Source organism: Zingiber officinale, chromosome 4A (assembly GCF_018446385.1).
Source record: "Zingiber officinale cultivar Zhangliang chromosome 4A, Zo_v1.1, whole genome shotgun sequence".
NCBI classification, from domain to species: Eukaryota; Viridiplantae; Streptophyta; class Magnoliopsida; order Zingiberales; family Zingiberaceae; genus Zingiber; species Zingiber officinale.
The window spans coordinates 154,886,981-154,913,257 of NC_055992.1; the positions used below are offsets into that span (position 1 = coordinate 154,886,981).

Genomic DNA, 26,277 nt, shown 5'->3' on the forward strand with positions numbered 1-26,277 from the left:
TTGTTTGGACCAACAATCTTGAAACAAACTCAATTATGTTGAGATGGCCATAGAACGGAATGTTGAGATGCAACAAACTCAACATGTGCAGACCCCCTTTGCCCTGATTGGAACTGCGCCAATCAACCATGGGGAAAAGCCAGAGAAGTTCAGTGGACTAAACTTCAAGAGGTGGCAGCAGAATATGCTCTTCTACCTGACCACACTCAACCTGGCTCGGTTCTTGACCGAGGACCCTCCCAAGCGTGCTGAGGATACTGATGCGTAGACCATCAGTGCAATGGAGGCATGGACTCATTCTGAGTTCCTTTGCCGAAACTACATCCTGAACTGCCTTGTCGACTCGTTGTACGCTGTGTATAGTATGAAGAGAACGGCTAAGGAACTGTGGAAGTCCCTGGACAAGAAGTACAAGAAGGAGGATGCAGGGGCTAAGAAGTTTATCGTGGGTCGATTCCTGGACTACAAGATGGTTGATTCCAAGATGGTGATTAGCCAAGTCTAGGAGTTTCAGGTGATCTTGCTCGAGATCCACTCAGAAGGGATGGTTCTAAGTGAAACCATCCAGGTGGCTACTATCATTAAGAAGCTGTCTCTCGATTGGAAGGACTTCAAGAACTACCTGAAGCACAAGCGGAAGGAGATGAATGTGGAGGAACTCATTGTTCGACTTCGCATCGAAGAAGACAACAATAGTTCAGAGAGAAAACTGTTCTCTCAGGCTACTGTGAAAGCCAACGTAGTCACGCACGGTCAAAGCTTGAAACGGAAGAACCCTAAGTCTTCCAAGATGGGACCCAGAGGAGGCATCAACAAAAAGAAGTTCTCTGGGAAGTGCTTCAACTATGGCCGAGTGGGTCACAAATCTTCAGAGTGCAGGAAGTCGAAGAAGAAGCAGGTCAACCTGAACGAGGGACCAGAAATGGACGACCTCTGTATAGTGGTCTCAGAACTGAACCTGGTCGGTTCAAACCTGTGGCAATGGTAGATCAATGCTGGAGCCACCAGACATGTGTGCTACAATACTCCACAACTTCGAATATGTCACTGGAGACAAACTGTTCATGAGGAACTCAGCAACCTCGGACATCATGGGCCAAGGAAAGGTGGTGCTGAAGATGACCTCGGGCAAGGACCTCACTCTGAACAATGTGTTGTATGTTCCGAAGATTCTGAAGAATCTAGTGTCTGGATCATTGCTAAGCAAGCATGACTTTCGCATTGTTTTTGAGTCGGACAGAGTTGTATTGTCAAAAAATAGAGTGTTTGTAGGAAAGGGCTATGTATCTGATTTGTTGTTTAAGCTCAATGTAATGGCAATTAGGTCTAAGATAAATAAAACTGAAAGCTCTTCCACTTATATGCTTGAATCTTCGTGTTTGTGGCATGGTAGACTAGGACATGTTAACTACGATGTATTACATAGATTAATTAATATGCAAAACATACCTACATTCCACCTTGACCCAAAATACAAGTGTGAGATTTATATTGAAGAGAAAATGACAAGGTCATCCTTTTAACATATTGAATGAAGTAACGAACCACTTGACCTAATTCACACTGATGTGTGAGATCTAAAAGGTACGCCAACACGTGGTGGTAATAAATACTTCATCACTTTTGTAGATGATAACACAAAATACTATTATGTGTATCTTCTCAAAAGTAAGGATGAAGCTATAGAGAAATTTGCTCTCTATAAGACTGAGGTTGAAAACTAACTTAATAGAAAGATTAAGGTGGTTCGAAGTGATCGAAGTTGTGAATATATATCACCGTTTGCTGAGTTGTGTGTTGAACATGGGATCAGACATGAAACAACAGCTCCTTATACTCCTCAGCAAAATGGGATTGCTGAGTGAAAGAATCAAACTCTAAAGGAGATAATGAATGCTCTTCTATTGAGCTCTAGATTGCTAGAGTCCAAATGAAGGGAAGCTGTGTTAACAACTAATTACCTTTTAAATAAGGTGCCCCAGAAGAAAATAGATAAGAGCCCTTATGAGTTATGGAATGGAAGACAACCGTCCTATAAATATTTACGAATGTGGGGGTGTCTTGCCAAAGTGTTAGTGCCTGATCCGAAAAGGACTAAGATAGAACCAAAGACTGTTGATTGCATATTTATTGGATATGCACAGAACAACAGTGCTTATCGGTTTATTGTGTATGAATTACAAATACTAGAGATACACAAGAACTCGATAATAGAATTGAGAAATGCCTCGTTCTTCAAGCATGTATTTCCGTATAAGACCCGAGAGGATGCTAGCTCCTCAAAGCGGGCATATGAAACATAAGACGAAGAAGATGATGATGAACCAGTTGAGGTTGATCTTAGACGGAGTAAAAGAGCTCGAGTAGAAAAATCCTACCGATTGGATTTTATCACTTTTATGTTGGAAAGTGAGCCCCGGAGTTACTCAGAAGCAGTAAGCTCATTTGATGTGTTGGAACCCTAGGTTGTTTTGAATTGATCAAACAAGTTAAGTTAGATCCTGTGGTGTTTTGACCCTGTGTCTAAGTGTCCAGCAACTTAGGAGCACAGGAAGTCGAGCGGAAGACGCAACTAGTAAGAAGGACGACACGGGAGAGAGCCGACGTGCTCGGTGCGTCTGAGGGATGAGGCGCTGCGGAAGAGTACATCGGCAGACGAGAAGGGAGTGTGCGGTGTTTCCGAGAGACGAGAAACCAGAGCAAAAGATTGCTCGAGAAGCAAGAGACGTAGCCAGTGAGAAGGTCGGCACGGGTGAGAGCTGACGGGCTCGGTGCGTCCGAGGGACAAAGAGCTGCGGATGAGTATGCTGGCGGGCAAGAAGGAAGCACGTGATGATTCCGAGGGATGAGAAGCCGGAGCGGAAGCCTACTCGAGAAGGTCGAAATTGGGTTCGGGTGAGCCTTATTTCGGTTGGTCGAAATCACCCAAGCGAGCGAAGCGGAAGATCTGGACCGAGGTGAGCAGAATCGGAGCAGAGAGCCCGGACCGCAAAAAGTCAACATTGTTGACTTTAAGGGTTCGGGTGCCCGGACCAGTCCGAGCGCCCGGAACCCTTTTGGGCGCCCGGAATGTGACTTTGACCAGATCACATTTGACCGTGATCTTTTGTGAAGGGGATAAAGTTTTATCCCCTGCAGGTGCCCCGACCAAGGCTATAAATACAGCCTTGGTCTAGAAGCTAAAAAAATATAACAAACAATTGTATCAACACTTGTGCACTTTCCTATTTAGTTTAGCTTCTTATTCCGGTGCTTTCACTACTGTAAGAAGCTTCTCTACCTGAAGGAGATACTTAGTGTGATCCATTCCATGGATTAACAACCTCCCCGATTGTAACCAAGTCAAATTTGTGAGGCTCATCTTTTTAGTTTATTTCTTTAATTATTTATGCAAGTGTTATTTTAAAGTCCGAGAAGGGTATATCTTTTATATTGTGCAAGGTTATTCAACCCTCCGATAGTCGGCCACCAACGGTCCCAACAAGTGGTATCAGAGCAAGGACGCTTCAGGAGGACTAATCGTCGATCGAAGTAATGAGATGGTCGGATCTAACATCTATTCACCAACGTTCGAGGGGGAGTTCACGTTTTGGAAGCGATGAATGAAAGTATTTCTTAAAACAGATTTTGATATTTTACTAATAATAAAATATGGTTATGAAGCACCAAATAATGCGAACGGAGAAGAGATTGAAAAACGTCTCTGACCAAAAAGCAGCGCAACGATTTCATGTCAAACGGTAAAGTTGAATATCATCTCATAAGTGTACTACCGGTGGAGGATCTTGACAGAATTGACAACTACCAAAGTACAAAAGAACTTTAGGAAAAGTTCTTGAAGCTCCACGAAGAACCGATTGAAGACGAATCTGACTCCTTGATGGACACCGAGTCGTCGTCAGAGGAATCCGAGACCGAAGAAATTGTCGGGACAACCTTTATAGCCGAATTCCTTCCCGAGGACACAGAAAGCTCATCTCAGATGAGTATCGATGAAGGGGGAGAATCTTCGGAGGAAAGCAGCTCTACAAGGGGAGGATCAGAGATCGACAAGGTAAGTTAGGAACGATTTCTACCACCTGATCAAATGTTTAAATTATTAACTAAAGATTGTTGCATGCTAGAAAAAGAAAATAAAAAGCTGAAATTAACTTTAGATAAATCTTGTCTGTCGGAAGATCTTAAAAGATTAGAAGTAGAAAATGATAAATTAAAATTAGAAAATGATAATTTGAAAATACAAGTAGATATTTTGAAAAATCATGCATGTTCAAATAATCAACATATTAAAAAATTTTATGGATTAAATTGGTACCTTAGATACCATAAGGGACAAATTAGAAATATTTCAAAAAAATATATCCCTAAAAAATATCTAATTAATTTAGTTTGCTAGAACCTATATTGGGTTCCTAAGTTCTGTCTTACTTGAACCTTAATTTACACTTAGCGCTTTCAGCGAGAAAATTAAACATTTAATTTCCTTATGAGGCTTTGTCTAGAAGTGGTTGATGATCCAATAACCAAGAAGGCCTAGTGTCTCACTACAGTCTGGAAGCCAAATATTGAAATAAAAGTGTTTAATTGACTAACTGATAAAACATTAAATTGAAATTAGATAATGCTTTAAAGGGTTACTCAATTTTCTTTGAAAATTGTCAAAAATATTTTTTCTTGCAAATTTTTTTTTCAAAGTTCTCTAAACTTAGAAATTTTCTTTCTGTTTGAATTTTACTTAAAAATTTTTACAAATATATTTTTGCTTTAAATAATTATTCAAACATTTTTGGAAAATTCTCAAATATTTTCCAAAGTTGTCTAACTTAGAAATTTTTTTTCTACTTAATTTTTTTTTTCAAAAATGATTAGTGATATCAAAAATAATCTTCGAATTTTTTAAAGTTTTCAAAGTTATTACCTTTAGACTTGTTGTGATATCCCATTTCTTATGTGATCAAAGGGGGAGAAGGAAAATATTAAGTCTAGGGGAGGCAGATCAAATTTTTGCACTTTTATGCAAAATTTATTACTCTTGATTTATGTTGGTTTATCCTAGCTTAACATGGGTTGCTCACATCAAAAAGGAAGAGATTGTTGGAACCCCAGGTTATTGTTGTTGGTTTCTACTCGGAAAACCTAGAGGTTCCTCTGTACAAAAATTTTATACAAAGGTCTGAACCTTTTCCTAGCTACCATGTGTTCTTTTAAATTAAATTTTGGATCGCCTGCGGAACTTAACACGTTTGATCCAAAACTTAATCTATTCGTTCTTTTAGGTTTTGACTTGGGTCTCCTGCGGAACTTAACACGTTCAACCCAAATCACCTTAAGTTATTAATTTCATTAAATATTAATTTCCATAATTGGTTCCCAGTACTGACGTGGCGAGGCACACGACCTTCTTGGATATGGGAGCAACCACCACCGACTAGACAAAACATTTTATGGAAAGCTAATATTTAATTTCCTAAAATAACTTTAGGTTAACCGAAAAGAACAATCAAATCAAAAGAAAAAATAAAACAAAAAAACACAACATCGAAAAACATATTCGAAATACTAGAATCGTAAGCCTCTTGTATTTGGTATTATTTCCAAAAATAACTAGTATGATGCGGAAAGAAAAATTACTAGTTATACCTTTTAGAAAGACCTCTTGATCTTCTACTGTATTCCTCTTCTAACCTCGGACGTTGTGTGGGCAACGATCTTCCGAGATGAGAAACCACCAAACACCTTTTTCTCCTCCTAGCTAGGTTCGGCCAAAACAAGTGAGCTTCACCAAGGAAGAAGAAAAACACCAACCAAGCTTCAAGGGATGCAAGCTTTTTCTCCTTCTTCTTCTTCTTCTCCAAGTAGTATCCGACCGCCACAAGAGCTCCAAGAAAGAGGGATGTTTCGGCCACCACAAAGAGGAAGAGAGGGAGATGATGTTGGCCGGCCACACCAAGGAATAGGAGAGGGAGAATAATAGAGGTTATTCTCTTGAAGGCACCCCTACCCCTTCTTTTATATTCCTTGGCTTTAGCAAATAAGGAAATTTATTTATAATAAAATTTCCTTAACTTTCTTTGACAATAATTAATTAAGAAAAATTTAATAAAATTTCTTAATCAACTAATCATGGTCGGCCACCTCAAATAGAAAAATTAGGAGAGTTTCAATCAACAATTAAAACTTCCTTATTTGTCTTTGGAAATTTTAAAAAATAAAATTTCCCTTTATAATCCCTTCATGGTTGATAAAAAGAAATTTCTATAATTTTAATTTTTCAACATGTGAATAATTTTTAAAGAGAAAAAATAAAATATCTTTCCAATCTACAAATAAGGAAAGAGATCTAATCTCTTTCTTTAATCTTTTGTAGATCATTTTAAGAGATATTTTAATTTTAATTCTCTCTAATAAATTATATCTTACACATAAGAAAAAATTAAAATTAAAATTCTTTTAAATTTCATTATGGCGGTTCAAGCTAGGGCCGGCCACCCTAAACCTTGCTTAGGCCGGCCCTAGCTTGATTCCAACCTAGCTTGGCCGGCCCCCCCTTTAGGTGGGTTTAGAAGGTGGGTATAGGTGGGTATAGTACTCTAAAAATAAGAGGCTACGATAGGGACCGAGAGGAGGAATTGGTTTTGGTCTCCCGATAAAATTAAACATCCCGTGTTCGCCCCGAACACACAACTTAATTTTATCAATAATAATTCATTCCACTAGAGAACTATTATTGAACTACCGCACCAATCCCAAATTACATTTTTGGGCTCCTTCTTATTATGAGTGTGTTAGTCTCCCTGTGTTTAAGATATCGAATGTCCACTAATTAAGTGAGTTACTGACAACTCATTTAATTAATATCTTAGTCCAAGAGTAGTACCACTCAACCTTATCGTCATGTCGGACTAAGTCCACCTGCAGGGTTTAACATGACAATCCTTATGAGCTCCTCTTGGGGACATTATCAACCTAGTATCTCTAGGACACAGTTTTCTTCTATAATCAACAACATACACTATAAGTGATATCATTTCCCAACTTATCGGGTTTATTGATTCATCGAACTAAATCTCACCCATTGATAAATTAAAGAAATAAATATCAAATATATGTGCTTGTTATTATATTAGGATTAAGAGTACACACTTCCATAATAACTGAGGTCTTTGTTCCTTTATAAAGTCAGTATAAAAGAAACAACCTCAAATGGTCCTACTCAATACACTCTAAGTGTACTAGTGTAATTATATAGTCAAGATAAACTAATTCCTAATTACACTACGACCTTCCAATGGTTTGTTCCTTTCCATTTTGGTCGTGAGCTACTGTTTATAATTTATAAGATATTGATAACATCATCTTCTATATGTGACACCACATACTATGTTATCTACAATATAAATTAATTGAACAACTACAAACAAATGTAGATAAATTGACCAAATGTAATTCATAAATGTTTACAAAAGCTTAGGCTTTCAGTATACACTCCAACAATTGTGACGTGATCAAACAAGTTAAGTTAGATCTTGTGGTATTTTGACCCTGTGTCTAAGTGTGCAGGAACTTAGGAGCACAGGAAGTCGAGCGGAAGACGCAGCTAGCGAGAAGGAAGACACGGGAGAGAGCTGACGGGCTCGGTGCGTCTGAGGGACAAGGCACTGTGGAAGAGTACATCGACGGACGAGAAGGGAGCGTGCGGTGTTTCTGAGGGACGAGAAGCTGAAGCGGAAGATTACTGGAGGAGCAAGAGATGAAGCTACTGAGAAGGTCGGCATGAGAGAAAGCCGACGGGCTCGGTGCGTTCGAGAGATGAAGAGCTGTGGATGAGTACGCTGGCAGACGAGAAAAAAGCACGCAACGATTTCGAGGGACGAGAAGCCGGAGTGGAAGCCTGCTCGAGAAGGCCAAAATTGGGTTCGGGTGAGCCTTATTTTGGTTGGCCAAAATCATCCAAGTGAGCGGAGCGGAAGATCTGGACTGAGGTGAGCCGAACTGGAGCAGAGAGCCCGGACCGTAAAAAGTCAATATTGTTGAATTTAAGGGTTCAGGCGCTCGGAATCAATTCGGGTGCCCGGACCAATCTGGGCGCTCGGAACCCTTCCAGGCGCTTGGAATGCGACTTTGACCAGATCACGTTTGACCGTGATCCGTTGCGAAGGGGATAAAATTTTATCCCCTTCCAGGCACCTGAAATCTTCCAGGTGCCCCGACCAAGGCTATAAATGCAATCTTGGTCCAGAAGCTAAAAAAACAGAACAAACAATTGTAACAACACTTGGGCGCTTTCCTATTTAGTTTAGCTTTTCATTCCTGTGCTTTCACTGTTGTAAGAGGCTTCTTCGTCTGAAGGAGATACCTAGTGCAATTAACAACCTCCCCAGTTGTAACCAAGTCAAATCCGTGAGCCTCGTTTTTTTAGTTTATTTCTTTAATTATTTATGCAAGTGTTATTTTAAAGTCCAAGAAGGGTATATCTTTTATATTGTGCAAGGCTATTCAACCCTCCAATAGCCGGCCACCAACGGTCCCAACATGATGGACCTCACTGGAAAGAGGCAATTGCATCTAAGATAGAATCTATTTTGCAAAATCACACTTGGGAACTTGTAGATCTTCCTCCAGGAAGTAAACCACTAGGGAACAAGTAGATTTTCAAGAAGAAAATAAAGTCAGATGACATAATCGATAAGTACAAGGTTAGATTGGTAATCAAAGGATACCGATAACTAGAAGGTCTTGATTACTTTGATACGTATTCTTCGATATCGAGAATAACTTCCATTATAGTACTGTTGGCTATCACTGCTCTATAGAATCTCGAAGTACATCAGATGGATGAAGACAGCTTTTCTAAACGAGGATTTAGAAGAGGAAATCTACATGGAGCAACCTGAGGGGTTTTCTATGCCAGGACAGAAAAACAAGGTTTATAGATTGGTGAAGTCATTATATGATTTGAAACAAGCACTGAAGCAGTGACTTGAGAAATTTGATAATGCCATGAAGAAATGTAGATTCGGGATTAATGAATGTGATAAATGTGTCTACATGAAAGTCATAGAGAGTAGCTATGTCATCTTGTACCTCTATGTAGACGATATACTTATCATTGAGAGTAATGATAAGATAATCAAATCCACTAAAGATATGTTGAATTTAAGATTTGACATGAAAGACATGGACCTAGCTGATGTGATTCTAGGAATCAAAATTCTTAGAACCACAGAAGGACTTGTTCTTAGTCAGTCCCATTATGTGAACAAAATTCTTGAGAAATTCACCAAGGGTGATGCTGCGTTGACACAAACGCCAATAGATATGAGCCAACATCTATCGAAAAATCAAGGTGAAAGTATCTCTCAGCTAGAGTACTCTTGAGTGATTGGATGTCTGATGTACTTAATGTGTTGTACATGACCAGACTTAGCCTACGCAGTAAGTAAATTGAATAGATACAAGAGTAATCCTGGTTTTGAGCACTGGAAAGGGATAACAAGAGTTCTAAGGTACTTAAGGTATACTTGTGAATATGGTCTGCACTATACGAGATATCCTACTGTGATCAAAGGATACAACGATGCGAGTTGGATATCTGACATAAAAGACTCCAAGTCTACGAGTGGATATGTATTCACTCTTAGCGGTGCAGCCATTTCCTGGAAATCTTCTAAGCGAACCGTAATAACCATATCCACGATGAAATATGAGTTTGTAGCTCTTGACAAATGTGGTGAAGAGGTTGAATAGCTATGACAATTCTTAGAAGATATTCCACGATGGCCGAAACTTGTGCCGGCGATTTGCATACATTGCGATAGTCAATCAACAATCAGTCTGGTACAGAGCCTTCTATATAATGGTAAATTTAGACATATACGTTATAGACATAATACCATTAGACAACTACTCAACGGGAGTTATCACTGTTGACTATGTAAGTCAAAGGATAACTTAGCGGATGCACTAACCAAAGGGTTAAATCGAGAGTTAGTTGCAATCTTATCACAAGGAATGGGCTTGATGTCATTGTCAACGTTCAGTGCAGAGGACATCCAACCTATGCTGACTGGAGATCCCAAGAACTAGGTTCAAAGGGACAACTAATCTGCACTGACTAGACACACTGTGGGGGGATAGCCCAATGAAACAGTGACTAGACTAGGGTAAGCCGATGGGCTTTTAATGTTCAAGAAGAGTAGATGACAACCCTTGAGGGATCACCTATGTGAGAAAGAAGTGGGGCCGCTTCGAAAGGAATTAGAGGCACAATTCTTAGAGCTTCTCGCAGAAGCAGGCATGTTCATGGCCAAGAATGAACACACTCATGAGAACTGAGTTGTATCAGGGAGAGTCTTGGGTGAGATTTGTCACTGCTTATATAGATGGCAGTATAGTTCAAGGACATCGTGTCTACTATCAGCCAGTAAGCAACCAAATGTTCACAAAGGAAGGTTCAAAGGGTAAAAACCTACTTATCATATACTTGACTCAACTGTTGAATGCTATCACATACCCTATCTCCATTCATGTGGGAGATTGTTGGATATAAGTGATGTGAATGGATAAGAGGTGGAAGAGAAAAGATGCTCCATTGTGAATGAGACTTTAGTCCTATATTGAGAGTTTCATGGCATGTTGGTTGGTTTATATTGATTCACATGCATTGAGGATGTGAACAAATGCATGGGGAGAGGCTCTCTCTCACACGTGGGTGCGCAGGGGGGTGTAAATCCAAGGCCCGGATTTGCACTGAATCATGTTGAATCGTGTGTGAGCATGACCTACACGCACCAAATGCCAGACCGGTTGGGGCAAAATTTGTCCAAGTGGAACAACCAACATTTTGCCACGTAAACTTTTTGCTGCTGTATAACTGATGCATTAAAGTCAAGATTAATGCAGAATCAAAACGGTCGAGTGATAATAAGTGAAACGGTGGGCGTTTCACTGTTCGGCGAATAATGACCATTAAGGTCATTAACGCTACCTTTGGTCTGAGCTCCTATATAAGGAGGCGGCGACCATAGGCAAAAGGACACACAGAGACAGCAACACAAGCGGCAGCTCTCCACCTTCGTTCCTCTCCTCTGTCTTGCAACTCCTGCTTGGCAAAGTGCACGTGATAGTAATCGGGTGCCACTCAGTTCATCGTGACCACCAGTGCTTGGTGAGGATCACGATCAACCGTTGTATCCTGGAAAACAGACGACCCTAGTAGGCCTCGAAGCACAGCCGGAGGTGGGTTGAATCTGTTTCAAGGAAACTGCGACTCTCGTAGGCCTCGGTCGGTCTCTTCGTCCCCTCGGTCGGCCCCTTCTCCCGACCGACCACTCGGAAGGGTGCTCGTCCGTCACTTCTAGTCTTCGCCCGACCGGCCTCTGACTCGCCCGGCCGACCTCCCGCTTCGCTCGACCTGCCTCTCGCCAGGCATGTCCACTCGCCCGGTCGGCTCTTTTGTCCGCCCGATTGGCCCTTCACTCGGTCTGCCTCTTGCCAGGCCTATCCACTCGCCCGGTTAGCCCTTCGCTCGGCCTGTCGCTTCACTCAGCCTGCCTCTTGCCAGGCATTACTATCCGACCGTATTGCCGGCCGACCTTACTGTCCGCCCGACTGGACTGCTCGGTCGGTCTCTCTAATTGAACGGCTGCTCTGTCTGATCGGACTGTGTACTCTCGACTGCTCAGCGCTCGACAACACAGACCTGCTGCTCGGCAGATCTGTCCGCTCGACGACTGAGTCTGATTTGCCGCTCTTCGGCACGTAGCAGAAACCAGCCCCTGCTGGCAGCCTGAGATTATCCGCTCAAGTCATCTCTATTGTAAGTTGAATTTAAATTTTGTATAATTTTAAATTCAGTTAAGTCCTCAAATATCTCCGGCAACATATTGTTTGGACCAACACTCTATAAGATTTATCTACGAAATAGCAAAAATTAATTGTGGCAGAAGGCGAATATGCTCGCCCAGTGCCCTCGCCAATTCGTGCTAGGGCCAACACGGAGGAGGTAAATCACGGGCGGCTACTAGCATTTGGAATAGTGACTAGCACATAAGGAAGACATTTACCTCGGTTTTATCGAGATTCGAATCTCAGACCTTATTGTGATAATACCTCATGTGCTAACCACTAGACCGTCCTGAGGGGATTGAAATGGCAAGAATCAAGGTATGCAAGAATAGTATGCAAGAATAGGGGAGGAAATGATTAGAACAAGAGGAGTAACCTATATGACAAGTCAAGAGAAAATGCCCTATGTCCTATAAATCATTATTGGAATCTTCGTCATCAAAGGAAAAGATGGAAGAAGTCTACATGATAAGAGAAGTAGATAGTCTTTCAAGTCAAATCTTAGCAGGAGCAATGTAAAGACGATCCTAACGAGGAAGAAGAACGAGAGAAATTTTAGATGCTTTAATTTACAAGGACATAGGAACGATCAATGTACAAAGTTGATATAAGGAACAAAAAAAAAACACCTAAGAGTTGAGAAGAAGAAAAAGAAATCTCTAAAAATTACTTAGGATGATGCTAAAAGAAGAAATGGAAGACAAGCATAGAAAACTGTCAATGATGATGGAGTTTTATTGACAACATCCAAAGATAAAGAGAGCTCGAGTCAAGAGAGAGCCAAATCTTATTACTCAAATGACTTGGAAAATGATGTAAATATCTCCCTATAGATGGATCGTTAGATGCAACTTCAATTTTATCTAAATCTCTTAATAAGACCAAGATGAAAAAAAACATCTTATAAAGCTCGGAGGAATTTGTCTTTTCCTGTTTCGAAAAAAAGATCCATTGATGGAATCATAAAAAATTTACAGGCCTTGGACTTCTATAAGTATCCTATAAAATTACAGTTAACTATCCTTAAGTTTAGTTTGTTTCATCATGCCTATAAGACCTAGTTTTAGCTCGACAACTCCAGACATATAAATGTCTAATGCTAGGCTTCCTATCTATTCACATCTAGTATGAGATATTATTTATTGCCTTACTGAGTATTATGTTAAATAGGTAAATTGTAGTTTTGAGTGTTACACCCTACAAAGACTTCGATAAAGAAGTAAAAGTCATTTTATTTCTTGTCATATCTTTTAGAGTACAATTACGTTGCTCAACTATATTATGAGGTACAGGCATTACATACTGAGGTACAATCCCACACTCACGAAGGTAATTCGCAAAAAGTTGAATGTCACCGGATCAATCATATCAACCATAAAATTCTCCTCTATGATCAGATCTACCGACCTTAATTTTCTAACCTAGTTGATTCTCAATTTCGGCTTTGAAATTTTTGAACACGTCTAAAAATTGTGACTTCTCATGAATAAAGTACAAATAGCTGAATCGAGAGTAATTGTCTATGAAGCTAATAAAATATGTGTCCAATATTCCAAGATGCCTTAGAGAATGTCTACAAATATCCGTATGTATTAGCTCTAAAATATCATTACAATGGCTATCCTCTTATTTCTTTTGTTAATGGTTTTCCCTTTAACACACTATATACAGATATCAAAGTCTGACATGTCAAGGGAATCGAGAATTCGATGTGACATTAATCTTTCTAGGCATTGTTTGGATATATGTTTTGAACACTTATGTGGTAACATGTAAAAATTCTCGTTAGCCAATTTACGTTTCATACCTATACTATGCATAATTACATTGTCAATTGTAAGAGTTAAGATGTTCAATTTATACAGCTTATCAATAAAGGAACCATTGTCAACCAACATTTAATTAAAAAAAATACTGAAAATTCTATTTTCAAATGAATAAGAATAACCTCATTTATCCAAACAAGAAATTAAAATTAAATTTTGTCTAAAAGACGATACAATGAATGTATTTTCTAAATTCAAAAAGACATTAGTTCCTAACAAAGCCTAAAGACACTTATGAACTCTACTTTAGCCTTCTTTTTATTTTCCGTATAGATGTATCTTTCACCATCAAGCGGAAATCGTCTCCTAAGACAACCTTGTATACTGATACTTATCTGAATAGTAGCACCGGTGTCTATCCAAATTCTCTACTCCCTCATCTTTGAATCAAATAAAATCATATTTGATCTTGACCCATATCAGCTTCCAATATTTCATAATTAATTAATAATATAATTAATTTTTATTTTGAAATAATAAATTGATTAATTTTAGTATCCACTAAAATAATCAATTATAGATAATGTTCATATATATGTGCTATGCGTCTGACCCTCTAGGTTTTATATACGAAAGTAGTGTAAATCCATACACAGACTAAGGTAACCATATAGCAACAGTTTTTAGTCACCCAACATAATAAAATTAATATTAGCCTTAAACTATAAACCACTATGAACCGATTACTATGTAATTCAATCTCTTTATCTAGCCTACATCCCAATTAATTCGATACATTATGCATCATCACCAAATTAATTATTTTACTTGATTTCCAAGATATAATAGACTTCTCTTGAATGATAAAATCATTCCTCCTAAGGCCATGGATTTCAAGTTAGTAATTGTTGGAGTGTATACTGAAAGCCTAAGCTTTTGTAAACATTTATTTTGAATAAAGAATCACATTTGGTCAAATTATCTACATTTGTAGTTGTTCAATTAATTTATATTGAAGATAACATAGTATGTGGTGTCACATACAGAAGATGATGTTATCAGTACCTTATAAATTATAAATAGTAGCTCACGACCAAAATGGAAAGGAACAAACCATTGGAAGGTCGTAGTGTAATTAGGAATTAGTTTATCTTAACTATATAATTACACTAGTACACGTAGAGTGTATTGAGTAGGACCATTAGAGGTCGTTTCTTTTATACTGACTTTATAAAAGAACAAAGACCTCAGTTATTATGGAAGTGTGTGCTCTTAATCCTAATATAATAACAAGCACATATATTTGATATTTATTTCTTTAATTTGTCAATGGGTGAGATTTAGTTCGATAAATCAATAAGCCCGATAAGTTGAGAAATTATATCACTTATAGTGTGTGTTGTTGATTATAGAAGGAAACTGTGTCCTAGTGATCTAGGTTGATAATGTCCCCAAGAAGAGCTCATAAGGATTGTCATGTTAAACCCTGCAGGTGGACTCAGTCCGACGTGACGATAAGGTTGAGTGGTACTATTCTTGGATTAAAATATTAATTAAATGAGTTGTCAGTAACTCACTTAATTAGTGGGCATTCGACATCTTAAACACAAGGAGACTAACACACTCATAATAAGAAGGAGCCCAAAAATGTAATTTGGGATTGGTGCGGTAGTTCAATAATAGTTCTCTAGTGGAATGAATTATTATTGATAAAATTAAGTTGTGTGTTCAGGGCGAACACGGGATGCTTAATTTTATCGGGAGACCAAAACCAATTCCTCCTCTCGGTCCCTATCGTAGCCTCTTATTTATAGAGTACTATACCCACCTATACCCACCTTCATACCCATGATAAGGGGGTCGGCCAAGCTAGCTTGTGGATCAAGCTAGGGCCGGCCAAGCCTTGATTCATGGGTGGCCGGCCCTAGCTTGAACCCAAGCTTAGGTGGCCGACCCGCATTAAATTAAAAAGAATTTTAATTTTAATTTTTTCTTATGTGATAGATATAATTTATTGGAGAGATTAAAAATTAAAATATCTCTTTTGAAAGGATCTACAAAAGATTAAAGAAAGAGATTAGATCTCTTTCCTTATTTGTAGATTGGAAAGATATTTTATTTTCCTCTTTGTAAATTATTCACATGTTGAAAAATTAAAATTAAGGAAATTTCTTTTTATTAACCATGAAAGGATTTTAAAGTGAAATTTTATTTTTTAAAATTTCCGAAGACAAATAAGGAATTTTTAATTGTTGATTGAAAATTGTCTTGTTTGCTCTCCATGAGGTGGCCGGCCATTACATGATTAATTGGGAAATTTTATTTTATTTTTCTTAATTAATTCATGTCAAGGAAAGTTAAGGAAATTTTATTATAATTAAATTTCCTTATTTGCCAAAGCTAAGGAATATAAAAGAGGGGGTTGGGGTGCCTTCATGACACACAACTTTTATTATTCTTCTCCCTCTCTGCTTCTTTGGTGTGGCCGGCCCCTTCAAGTTCTCTCTTCTCCTTGTTGTGGCCGAACCTCCTCTTCCTCTAGGAGATCAAGTGGTGGCCGGATTCAAGCTTGGAGAAGAAGGAGAGAAAGCTTTATCCCTTGGAGCATTGGTGGTGTTTTCTCTTCGTCCTTGGAGGAGCTATTGATTGTGGCCGAACCTTGCAAGGAGGAGAAGAAGGTGCTTTGGTGGTTTCTCATCTCGGAAGATCGTTGCCCACACAACGTCCGAGGTTAGAAGAGGAATACGGTAGAAGACCTAGAGGTTTTTGCTTGCAAAAGAAAAGGTATACTAGTATTTAATTTCCGCATCGTACTAGTTTTATTCTTTTGTAAAATACCAAATACAAGAGGCATACGATTTTAGTATTTCGAATTTGTTTTCGATATTGTGTTCTTTGTTTTATTTTTCTTGTGATTTGATTGTTCTTTTCGGTTGACCTAAAGTTATTTAAGGAAATTAAATATTAACTTTCCTTAAAAGGCTTTGTCTAGGCGGTGGTGGTTGTTCCCATATCCAAGAAGGCCATGTGCCTCGCCATGCAGTCCTGGAAGCCAATTTTGGAAACTAATATTTAATGAAATTAATAACCTAGGTGATTTGGATCAAACGTGTTAAGTTCCGCAGGAGATCCAAGTCTAAACCTAAAAGAACAAATAGATTAAACTTTGGATCAAACGTGTTAAGTTCCGCAGGCGATCCAAGTTTAATTTAAAAGAACACATGGTAGCTAGGAAAAGGTTCAGACCTTTGTACAAAATTTTTGTACAGTGGAACCATTAGATTTTCCAAGTAGCAACCAACAGTAATATCTCTATCTAGAGGCCAGAATGTTAACTCCTAATCCAAGAGAGCGATGAATCCTTTATTGACTCAACACTATTTATTTTATGCTTTGTCATACACCCAACTACTGTATTAATCACAATCCAATTAAAGACTACTTTAAACGGTGCCAAAGTACATAACTCCATGCATAGAATAAATGAAGGTCTTAAGTTAAAAGATCAGCTACACTGGTTCATAAGAGGAATGATTAATATGTGGTCTCCTCTTAAGAGGATTGTGTCTAATGTACCTCTAAACTCATGGAAGCCTAAGTACAACTTGGATATCCATCCCTCAGTCTATCTCGACCTAGTCATACTCAACGTCGATCTAAATATTCATATCCCCTCTAAATATCTATTTGATCAAGGACTGTTTTAAGATTAATATACTTATTAATCTATAGAACTTTATTATTAATCATATACTTATAGAAAAGTAAATGATTAACAATAAATACTTGCCTTTATGAAATAAGTATCCATAAAATGCATAAGGAGTATCTTGAACACTTAAGACTTTCTTGCAAGGTTATTCACATTTATTAGATAGTAAGTAACCTTAAATTTGAACCCTTTGCTATTATCAAAACATAGGTTCTATCATTTGGCGCTCCCTACACCATCAAAAGGGGCTCATAAGAATTTTAGAAGTGGTAGATGGAACATCTATAGCCACTTGATGAAACCTCCTTATATAAGCTTTCAAGGACTCCTTAGGTCCTTGCTTAAGAGCAAATAAGCTCAAGTTAGTTTTGTGGTACTTTCGACTGCTGGTGAAGTATTGAAGGAAAGTCTTCTTGAAGTCTTTGAAACACATGAAAGACCTAGTAGGGAGCCGATCGAACTATCTTTGTGCTGAACTAGATAGAGTGGTTAAAAACACTTGACATTTAACCCCATCAGTGTACTAGTGCAGTAGGGCAACTTTCTCGAACTTGCGGAGATGATCTTCATCATCAGTAGAACCTCTATACCCACTAATCGGTAGAGGGCAAAATCACCGAGGCATCTTGTATTCCAGAATTTCTCATGAGAAGGGAACATCCAGCTGCCAGGGGCGGAGCTAGACCCCTTATAACAGGTGGGGCAATGAATGCCATTGTTGATTATGAAGTTGGTGAGCTTTTGATCCTCAATGATCTGATACAAATATAAACAGAAGTTACACTAATGAGCACAAAAAATTTTGATAAATTTGTACAGTATCAGAAAAGACAGTTACTCAGAGATCTTTAACAGTTTAACCACCTAGGATTCCTTAAAACAAATCAGGGCTTCGCAATGGGAACAAAACAAAATATATAAGGATTACGTTAAACATCAAGTGTTAGGAAAAAAATTAAAAAAGGTTAGTGAAAGAATAGAATTAGCACTGTAAAATAAAACCTCAGTGGCTCAGTATTGTCGCCTATGGCATAGTTATAGCAATTCTAGGACATGTAAAAGGACCGAGTAAGAATGTAAGGTATGCTGATTTCTGAACTGATGTCTGATGATAAGCTAAAACAAACATCAAAATGAGAAGAAATATTTTTAGCCGAAAATCTTAGATAGTTACAAAACAAATATGACGGTGTCCGAAAATGTAATCACATTTGCACATTATATATATATATTTCATATTTGTAGCCAAAGATATTACCTTTTGGTGGACTTAGTAATCCAGTTTAAGTCCTAGTTCAACAAAAGCAACAACAGTACAACACAATTGTTCAAGTAGAGTAGAGCGGAAAAATAGATAACTGTGGTCCTGTACAATAAGGGGACAATCACAATTCACATAACACAAAAGTCAGTGAAGATTTCTATTTTCAAGTGACGACACCTATCAAGGAGAAGAATGCGAGAGGAAAATAGATTATTTGTATCCAAAAAGATGAAGCATCATTCACCAGGTCATAGTACAATTCTACAACTTAATTGATTAAGCAACTAAACCCACATGAAGATTTGGTTCTTTGTATCACACAATGTAAAATAGCAATTCTGAACCTCAAAATAGAATTTGTTAACCAATTTGGTGATGGATATGAATCTAATAAATTCAATTGGGAAAGAATTGGACAAAGTAAGCTAGTTATATAGTGGTAAAAACTAAGTAAATAAGCTAGTTGGGAAATTTCTGACCTTGAACATCTTTTGCAAGAATTTGCATATAACGGAAGATAAATAGCTTTGTATGTGATTCTATTAGATACAGAAGATAAGTTAAAGAAAAGAAGGAAGCACCTTAATAACATGATTAGTAGAAATGACAACTCTCAATTGTTCTTTTCTTGCATAGATCAAAGAAAATCAGCTGGAAAATTAATTAAAGGGTTAAGTTCCTGTATTTAACAGCAGCCAGAATATAAAAGTTTTTGTAGGATTACAAGGCCTTACAATAAGCTTGCAGCCATATCTGAAATTTGAATGACTTAACACTTAACAGACACAATACACAGAATTTTTCTATGTCCAGAATTGCGAAGCTGGCCCCCTTATATTAAGTGGAGCTAAATATTTAAAGCACAATATATTATACAAAAATAACATAACAAAATATTTTACAAGAATTCCCTACGAGTACAAATATTTTGAAAACGACGTAATATTAATTCATTGTCAATTGTATCAAAAACTTCTTTTTCAATAAAAGTAACCAAACAATCATTCATCCACCGATCTCCCATTCGATTTCGAAGTCGATTTTTCACAATTTTCATAGCAGAAAATGCCCTTTCCACAGTTGCTGTAGCCACCGGTAACACAAGTGCAAGTTTAATAAGCTTATACACCAATGGATATATAATATCTCTTCTTGTTTCAACTAATTCTCTCGCAAGACTTCCTATTCCTTTCAAATTTGCAAACTCTTTACTAGAGTTCATATCCATAAAATAATTATCAAGCTGATTACCTAATGCCAGAATCTCAACTGATGAAAAATCTGCGGGATAAAACTTAGCAAATTCAAGCAACTTTTCCTTGTCAAAAGCAGAAAAAAAATTTTCTGGACTAAGACATTCCATACAAAGAAGAAATTCAGTATTTACTTATGTAAATCGATCATTAAGCTCTTGAAGTTGCATATCCAAGACTTCATAAAATAAACTAACCTTGTAGTAGTGTAAATTGGTAACAACTGGAGCTTTACGTCTTGGTCTACCCTTGAGAACACGAACTTCATTCATGTCTGGAATTACAATATCATGGCAATTACAAAACATCATTACTTCATTCAATAAATCATCCCAACCATTATCTCTCATCAATTGCAATATCTTTTTTGAGATTTTAACTTATATCATGGCATTGACAATATCTTGATTCTTTCTCTGCAAAATCTGGGAAAGTTCATTTGTAACACCCAAAATGCTTTTTAGTAAATGCAAAGTGAAAGCAAAATCAAATGTTTCTAAAGAATTCAAAAGACCAGCAGCTTCAGCCTTTTGTTCTGAATGAGCACCATCTTCCACTACATATTCTAAAACATCAAGAACAATGGAAAAATGCACAATTAAACTCATCAATGTGCCATAATGTGAACCCCAATGAGTATCACCAGCTTTTTGAGCCCAAATTCTTGATTTAAGCCACAACCACTGAAAATTTCTCCATTTCCAAGTGCTTTTTTTAACTTCAGCCATTCGTTTCTCTCGAAAGATATCTTGTCTTTTACATGAACCTCCAACTACTTTAACTACAATAGCAACCAAATTAAAGAGAGAAGTAACTTGGAGATGATTTTTTGCTACTGCAACAATAGTAAGTTGCAGTTGATGTGCAAAACAATGAACATAATATGCAAAAGGATTATCTTTCAAAATCAAACTTTTGAGCCCGTTAAACTCGCCTCGCATGTTACTTGCACCATCATATCCTTGTCCTCTAATTCTAGCTATACTCAATCCATAATATGAAAGTAGTGATTCTATAGCTTTTTTGAGTGACAGGAAAGAAGTATCACCAACATGAATAATCCCAATAAAACGTTCAACAACAATGCCTCTCAAATTTACATAACGTAAAGTAATAGCCATTTGTTCTTTATCTGATATATCGCGTGATTCATTAACTAATATGGCAAACACTTCATCTCCAAGTTCATTCAATATGGCATTTGTAGTCTTAAGACAAGCAACATTTACAATATCTTTTTGAATTTCAGGAGAAGTTAATTGATTATTTTCCGAAGCATTTTGTAAAATTGCATTCTTTATATCTTCATTATGATTTGCAATGAATTTCAAAAGTACAAGAAAATTACCTTGATTAAATGAATTTTTAGATTCATTATGCCCCCGAAAAGCTAACTCCTGGCGTAACAAAAATCGTATGCAATCAACTGAAGCAGTTAACCTGACTCTATAAAGATTGCGAGCTTGCTCGGTTTGCCTGGTAAGAGCAACTTCAATGTGTTGACTTTCTTTCATCAAATCTACACATTTCTGCCAAACTTGATTATGTGCGCTATTTGAACTTCCAACATGTTTAACAAAAATCTCCTTTTTTCCAATTAGTAAACCCAACTGAAGTAAATGAATCTCCACCTACTTGTTTTCCAAAATCTAGTCGGAATAAGTAGTAACACAAACAGAATGCAGCATCTTTACTTATGCTATATTCTAACCAATTTCCAAATTCATTAACCCAAGATGGACAAAATCTTCTTGATGCTTTACCAATTTTTCTTTGTGGAAAATTATGATTGCGAGGCTGACAAGCTCCTTTCTGCAGGTAAGCTCTTCTCACTTTTTCCCGATCATTAGGATCATAGTTTGAAATCTTTACTCGTAACCCAGGATCTGATTGAAGATCATCCAAATTGATTTCAACTCGAGATTTTTTTAAGGGAACATGTTATAACTCTAGATTACTTTTTTCTCTTTGACTTGTTTCTTTATTTACCATTGACTTTCTTTTAAGAAATTTATCCATTCCTGTTAATGTTAAGAAGAAAAAGAAAATGTCATATGAACAATTATTTGTAAATTTTAATATAATTTACTTAACTTAAATGTAACCCTACAACAAAAGAAACTTCAGTAACAGCTTAATGGCAACTGGAAAATTGCAACAATAGCTGACACTAATCGTCTACCACTTATTTTTTCCGCTCATTTATTCACCTCACGTCCTCAACTGTCTAGTAAATGCAACACCATAAGCCTATATGATAAGGAAGTTCCTCTACAAGATTAAAATGTTAACTTCTTTTCTCAATTTTCATAATCGAGAATCTGATTAGTCAAGAAGTTCACTTTCTTGGTCTTAAAAATGGGTTATTTTACTGCATTGTGAGTTAACTAGTAAATTAGTAATGTAACTTATGTAAGGCCAATAATATTTAATCAACCAAAATTACTAAATAATAAGAGAAATCAGGGAATGGATTCCAACTTGCAAGTAGTAATAAGTGAAATTGGGGAAGATACCAGTTGTCCTCGAAGTCTTGAATTCGGCAGACAAAGCAGTGGAAATTAGGGAATGACGTCCAACACGGGGTGTACTCCACCGCCACCGGCAAGCACAGTAGTGTCGTCGAATTCAATGAGTGGCGGCGGGGACAAGGCGGAGGGAAGCCCACTGTCGACACTGTAAAAGAGAGCCTCGTCGAGTCATCGATGAGGTTCTACTTGGAGAAGCTACGGAGGCGGTGGAGGGTAGAGACTAGAGATTAGAGAATCGGAGCGGAGGAAGAAAAGGAGGGCGGAGAAAATCTCAGAGTCGCCGTCGATGAAGATGGATAGGGAGTCAGGGAGCACAGGCGGCGCACATCCGCGCTGGGAGAGGACAGCGAGGGTTGCAACTTGCGAGCCCTAGTTTTATTTTTCTTTTTTACTAGGGCAAAATTGTAATTTTATAATATCTATGGACATTTACAAAATATTGAGTGGGGCAGTTGCCCCACCAATCATCAACGTGGCTCCGCCCCTGCCAACTGCTTAGGCAAAATGGTAGCTGCGAGAGCCTTGACGCACTTTAGATCACGAGGTGGCGAATCCCTAGTAGAGGACCCTTGAGACCGCATGGCTCCGGTGCAATCTTCTGTGGCTGCTCGAATTAAGGCCTTAGGAAACTCTATGGGGCACTTAGGTTTGGACCAGCCACCCGTCATTGGTGGTTCTTTAGATGATGTGGCAGGTATAGTGGGTGCTTTTGAAGGGGAAGGAATTGTTGCTTGTTGCTTTTGCACCAGTGCCTGTGCTTTGGCCAGCATAAGCAAATCAAGATCTTCTTGTGACAAAATGACAGTTACTTTTCCGTTGTCGTCCATCTTCACATTCTTCTCAGACTTTGACTGACACCTGTACCAGCCTTTTAACCCTGTCGGCTCCACTGAAAAGCCCCTTTCCTATTCACTATATCAAACTTCATCCTAGTTTAGTTGACCAATGCTGTAAGGTTACCCATGATATGATACAAAAACTTAGAAACCTATATCAGTTCTCACGAAACATAATAGAGGTATGGAAGTGCACAAGGAAACTTATGAAGCTATTTAACATGATATTGAAAATAAAAAAAATAGAAAATGGAGATAACAACTTTAGCCCCCCTATATAAAAACCAAAGAGACGTATAAATTATAAGGATATTAAGCTAATGAGTCATACCACGAAACTTTGAAAAGGAGTAACTAAGAAAAAAAAACTAAAGAGACCACAGTGATCGAAAAAAAATTTAGATTCGTATATGAAAGATCGGCAATAGAAATTATACATTTTCTAAATAACTAATTAAAAATATCGAGAATAAAAGCTAGATTTACACATAGCATTCGTCAACTTAGAAAAATCTTATAATAGAATCCTGAGGAAAATTATATAGAAAATTCTAGAAAAGAAAGCAATATAGTATATATTGAAATAATTAAGGATATATAGAGAATGTAATGACAAGAGTGAAAACTCCAAGTTGATTAACTGAAGTGTTTTCTATAAAAATACGGTTATATGAAACACCACCTCTACATTTTTTATCTTTTTATACTAATCATGGACGAACTCACTGGATATATCTAAGATATGTTATCATTGTGCATGTTATTTGTAGATGATATTATTTTGATAGATGAGACATAAGAAAGAGAAAATGTTAAGCTCAATTATTGGCGGGAAACATTAGAAGTGAAAGGTTTTTGGCTTTATAGAGTAAAAAATATATATTAAATTTAAGTTTAATAATATTAAATGTATAAAAAAAATGTTAAAATAGGAGATGAGAAGACATAGAATTTTTTGTATTTATGATCATTATTACAAAAGAATAGAGGGGTTGAGTAATGTCTTATATAGAATAAAAGTATGTCGGTTGAAATATCAGGTGTTTTTTTTTATTATAAAATACCTCTAAAATTTAAAGAAAAGTTCTATAAATGGTTAGACAGTATATTATAAGAAGATGAATTGCATATGACATGAGCACACGAGCAGAAAATGAAAATCATAGAGATGAGGATATTAAAGTGGATATGTAGACATACGATGATGAATAGAATAAGAAATGAGAATATTGGAATGAAAGTCGGGATTGCACTTATTGATGGAAAACTCCAAGAGACGCATTTAAGATGACAAATATGTATATTAAATGAGGAATATCAAAGAATACTTAGTTAACAACGACAAAATAAGATAAAATTTATTTAAATATATATAATGATATAATAAGAAATAAAGTCCGACATAAAATTTGGTTGTCATCATCGTCACTCTTCTAAAATATCATACTTCTTCTTGGAAAAGCACCCTAGGCAGATGGATTGCTAAAGGGTGAACTTTCCTAATTTCCACGCGTACCCGATTTGAATATATCCACAATCACAATATAGGAGATATTTTTCTATAGCAATTTTATATTATCATAGAATCCTTAATGCTACTTTTTGAACCTCTAAAAATAAGTGATCACATTCTGAATAACTACATGTGAGGTCAACTTTCCAACTGGTTTCTGATACTTGCTTAGAGCATATAATAACCCCTATGCCGACATTAGCAAACTTTTAGATCCATAAGGGTGTCGACTAGTTAAATTCCTAGCATATTAAATCAATGAAAATACAAGAAAATCAATGATAAATTAGTGAAAATATTTTGGCAAGATTGAGAATAAATCAGTAATAGAGAAGCACAAAATCCTACTAGGACTACTGGGGAAGATGCTACCCTATGGGCTAAAATTACTATCGGTGATAAGCAATGAAAGAAAAAAGCCTCACGAAAAGTTGTGCAGCTGATAGTGAAGAGGAGTAAATCATATTTGAGATCAGGAAGTGAGCCATGAGTATGGCTTGAAGACAGATTTGAGGACATCCTGTGCTATTGATACATGAGATCATGGAGGTGAACCACATCATTCAAAGGCTACGAGAAATGAATAGATCAAGAGGCAGGTATAGATTAAAGAATATGGTGGGAATCTTCAGGCTGTCAGTAGAGAAGTCATTGACCAAAATAATAGTGAAACTGAGGAGAAGAATCAGTGGAAAAGCACCAAACACCAGTCCTTCGACAACACAGAGTTAGATTTCGGGAGTCAGGGGTGAATAACCTCAGATTCTGACAAACTTGCATCTTGTAGGAGAGAACAGGATAGTTTTGTGAAAGGAGAAAAACCACTATTTTGCTTATGGAGAAGCAACCACGTATTCTGTTGTTGTTGGTGGTGGTGGTGTATGTGGAGCCTAGAGAATTCGTGGCCAGAAGAATGTATGACTGGGAGTATTTATGGCTGGAAGCTCTTACTGTTTAGAGGGGAAGCTTACATGTTGTGGGAAAACTATTAGGGTTAATCCCTAATGTACCATTTTACTGATACATCTCTATCTAGTTGTGTGCTTACAGTAGATCATCAATTCTCTAAAATTCTTTTGTGTGGATAGATAACAATTAGCTAGGATATGCTTTCTTCTATTAAAGAAAATATTTTTAGTAATGTTTGTTCTTTCCAATTTTCCTTTCTGCGCATAGAATATTATGCCATCTTCTTAGTTAAGATTACTTTTTGATTTTTCTTTTCTTTTTAACTTTTTGAAGCATTTTAGAAAATGTGGTATCTTTTTCTTACTTCTGACATTTTTCTTTGCAGGTATTGAAAGAGAGTTTCAAAATTTATTGTACTATTAATGATGGAATCATTAACCTTGTTGATAAGGTATAGCTTATAAAATTATCTTTATCTTCAATACTTGTTTAACCCAAAAAATTCCTATGATCGCTTAAAATGATGGGATAGGTCTATGTGCTGTTTGTTCCTTTTGCTAATGTTGCTATACTTTGTGCAGTTATTTGAGATGCCAAGGCATGAAGCAATTAGAGACCTTGAAATCTATAGAAGAACTGGCCAACA

General features: G+C 37.2%; 1 pseudogene; it reads right to left on the reverse strand.

Annotated features, from left to right (window-relative positions):
• Nucleotides 1-19,487: 19,487 nt before the first annotated feature.
• LOC121972945 lies at nt 19,488-23,200 on the reverse strand (annotated as a pseudogene).
• Nucleotides 23,201-26,277: the final 3,077 nt, after the last annotated feature.